At 33.5% G+C, this 3967-nt stretch overlaps 1 protein-coding gene across 1 annotated transcript in view; it reads right to left on the reverse strand.

Annotated features, from left to right (window-relative positions):
- Window positions 1-3045, reverse strand: part of LOC113234193 (prolactin-releasing peptide receptor-like) — a 142551-nt gene extending 139506 nt beyond the window's left edge. Inside the window, exon 1 of the mRNA XM_026469493.1 lies at window positions 2961-3045. The gene's annotated coding sequence lies outside the window, so the exon portion shown is untranslated. The remainder of the gene's footprint in view (window positions 1-2960) is intronic.
- Between the last annotated feature and the right edge of the window lie 922 nt (window positions 3046-3967).

Here is a 3967-nt window from a genome sequence, read left to right on the forward strand (position 1 = left end):
AGAGAGAGAGAGAGAGAGAGAGAGAGAGAGAGAGAGAGAGAGAGAGAGAGAGAGAGAGAGAGAGAGAGAGTGAGAGAGCGACAAACACACAGAGTGATCGAATGATCACACATACTGTACATGAGACATTGTTACGTTACCAATTTGTTACCGTTTCTATAATTAAAAATTTTTATTTTGATACCTACTGTATAAATTCTCATATCCTAAAATTAGACTGTATTATTGTATATTAATGTATTATTATATAATATTTTGGAAATTATATTGTATAGTACCGACAATCCAAGCACATAAGTACTGATAGCATCCTCATGTACCTACTCGATATATTTGTACCTACCTACTGGAGCTGTTGACTAACGCTCAGGTAATTTTATTTTAGTCGGTGGCTGTACTTTATAAGCACCGGCTTTTTCCCAAGTAACATGTTGTACTTAGTACTTATCTAGCATTCACATAAATGTACTTTACCCAACGTAAGGCTTTTTATTATCATTATTTGTGATTTGATTCAGGTAATTGTTGACTACTCTTCCTTTGCTCTTTGTATGTCGTTCGCTTATCATCGACATCTTCTAGAAACTTCTACGTTAGACCGTTGTCCTTCAACACATCTGATTAACGAAACAATTGTGATTGCATTTGTGTGTATGTTACGCGATAACTCCGATATTTGTAAATCGATTTCGACGATTATTTTTTGTTGGAAAGGAGATTTTAGTAGCAGTAGAGCTTCTTGTGAAAGAAATCTCTTTAGGGAAGTACTGCCTTTTTACCTATTTCTGCCGCCAAGCACTAATGTGAGCATTATTGTGTTCCAGTTTTGAATGCTAATTACTGGCACAAAGGCTTGTCAACAGTCTCAGGGTGACAGGCGCAGTGACAGGGCCCCTCAGACCTTAACGATTGAAATCTCTGAGTGGCACTGTAACTGTTGTGGACTGGCGTATTGCTTACCACCCGGCGCACGACTTGTTCGGCTTTACACTTGGCATCACATAAAATACTTGATTCTAAAACGAGGAAATGCCACAACTAGACTGCTTCTGTAAGTGCACGTGCCTTTTTTATACGGGTTTTCGATAACAGGACTCACGCCATGTCTTGGGGTTGTCATAGAAAGCGAGTAAATAATAAAATGTTCGTAGGTAAGTTGTAATGTCTCCTTGTTTATTAAGTAGTAACTTCACGACGGCGTTCGCCAACTTGGTGTTATAAAAAGTAGAAAAAATACTGTTTATTCTTAAATAGGAGAGTTATAGAATACCACATAGACGTATAGCTTACCATCAAGTGCATGACTTGTTCGCCTCGTCACGTCATATTATAATCATAAAAAAGTAGCTTATTAGTGATACCATTCAATTTTGAAGAAAATGTGCCACCTCTAAGGATGGCAAATTAGGTGATAAATCTTGCTTATTAATTCCGTTTTCCGTTTCAATAAAACTTGACGAATAGATGTTTTTTTTTTTAATTTTTACAAACAGATGTTTTATTTATTCCCGTCTCATTATTTGTTTTGCCGATCGAACAAACCTTTCTACAGCTGACTGGAAACTCGAGTTAGATCACAAAAATAGTTTAATTTTCTATGTGTAACAATAGCGAAAACCTGAGAACTATACCTATTCAATGAATGTTTTTTCTACTTCAAATGTATCCTCAGACGTGTGACCAGAATGTATTGATACGTATGAGATATTTTATATGATAATATCCCATTTCCTTGAGATACGCGGCGTAGTAACTGAATTCGTTGCTGTTTAGTCTCGGGAAAAAAAACGTAGCGATTATAATAAGACATAATAAGGATTTATGTCTCAAACACACAATACAAATCGCACATGAAGTTAAATACTGTCGTCACTCAAAACTGGTGATATTGAGACATGATTTCAAAATTAAAAAAAGTAAATGAAATTGGGAATAATTATTTTTATTTATACATAATATTTCGTTATCCTCTCATAAACGAGAATATAAATTTATTGGTTCCATTCAGCAATTTTTGAACTTTCAAATAGAGTTTTTTCAAATTCCACCATTTTTAAGTCACTTAGTATTTGGTTCCAGTTGCGAAATCTTACATTGAAAAGACTCAAACAAAAATAAGTACAATTGCAAAAGACTGAAGTCCATACTGCCAAACTAGATCTTGTAGTACAATTCACTTGGCTCTGAATTATTAGTGTCGAATGATTCAGTTTTAACAGTGAATAAAATAAAGTAAAGAAACTTTTTAGGGTGGAGTGTATGTGTGTGAGACATATGACACAATGCATATTTCAATGTAGTAGTGAACATTTTGTAATGGAGGTTTGATGTTATTTTGTTGCAACGACAAAAACTCTTTAGGTGCCATCAATTTTTTTTAAAGCGAAGGATGACTATTTTATTCCAATGCTACAAATTTGAATGTTCCGTTCAAGACATTTAACAAATAAAAACAAAATAATATAAAAAACAAATATAGTTATTGACATGATGAGCACATACAAACGTATCGCATAAGATGTCTTAAATCAAATTACTACGAACCTATCATGTTAAGTAAACACTGTACTCGGATAACTGTATTCCATTACTTAGAGCCATGAAGATAAATTAGTTTGTTTTTGTTTGGCTTCTTTCGATTTTTTATGGCTCGAGTAATAATACATTAGGAAAATTACGATAAATACAACTATTGTTACTAACTACTACTTTTCGTAAAGTCTCGATAGTTTTCGATGTGAAACCGCCTATAGGTACGTAACACGTACAAAAAACCTGTTATTAAAACGAAAAAGTTATTATTACATTTTATTTTTAACAACCAGGAAACTTGAAAATAAAGTGGCGAGACAGCAACTTTAGGTTTAAAAAAAATGAGAATTTAAAATTTGATAACCAATTGAAATTGTTTACCCCAACTTAGATACAGGTGTAATTATTCCAATTAAAGTATTACTTACCGAATAAAAAACTCGCCGACGAAATTCCCACTGCTTCACAAAACTTTTATTGCCAGTATTAAAAAAAAACACGAAGATTTCTAACTTCGAAGCAGAATCGAAATTCGAATAATGCACAAATTAAAAACCTTTTGTTCAAAACAATAATTCAAAATCGCTAAGGTGTAGAATGCACCGTAACAACAACTTTTTAAATGATCGAGAATGCGCGGGTTGAGTGAAGATAGGCCACAGTCGTGCGATCGCTTCTGTGTTCTAAACCAGACTGGTTACGTTAGCAACCAATGATACTCTTCGGCAAATCTGTTTTTCAATTTTACGCTGCTCTTTATATTTGACATTAAAAATATGTGATATACGGTGACATATTATCTTTTAACATTTTATACAGTATGAATTCACAAAATTCGGGTTATCGCTACACTTTTATTAGAATGAGATGACCCATTGAACACATATGCCACCGAATATTGAAAGCATTAAAACTTTTCACATATTTTAAAGTGTTACGTTAAAATAATGTTGAGGAAAAATATTTCCAATACTTAACAGAAAAATATGTATTTTTACATTTTGAAGTGTTACATAGAATCATGTTTATAGTCCGTCTGTTTTGAAGATGGAGTAAAATGACAGTTCTTTGCGCAAAAGTGTTGTCAGCTTGTACGTAGCTAGTGATTGCAGTCGATAAAATATATGAAATAAATAGGCGCACTAGTTTTATTTGAATCATCACCAGCCGGGCATCGGTAACTGCTGGGTACAACTTCATTTGAATTGTCAATTTTTGTTACATCATACATACACTACATTTAAAACGATGTCTGTTACGCAAAGAGGAGACATATTTTAAGATTTTTCATTTTAATTCAATATAATAATAATAGTAATAATATTATTATTATTAATAATAATAATGCAGTAATAGCTACAGCTACAGTTACGGATACAGCTACAGCTACAGCCACAGCCACAGCCACAGCCACAGCCACAGCCACAGCCACAGC

The sequence above is a fragment of the Hyposmocoma kahamanoa genome, unplaced genomic scaffold, assembly GCF_003589595.1.
Source record: "Hyposmocoma kahamanoa isolate Upper Pololo Valley unplaced genomic scaffold, ASM358959v1 81, whole genome shotgun sequence".
NCBI lineage: Eukaryota > Metazoa > Arthropoda > Insecta > Lepidoptera > Cosmopterigidae > Hyposmocoma > Hyposmocoma kahamanoa.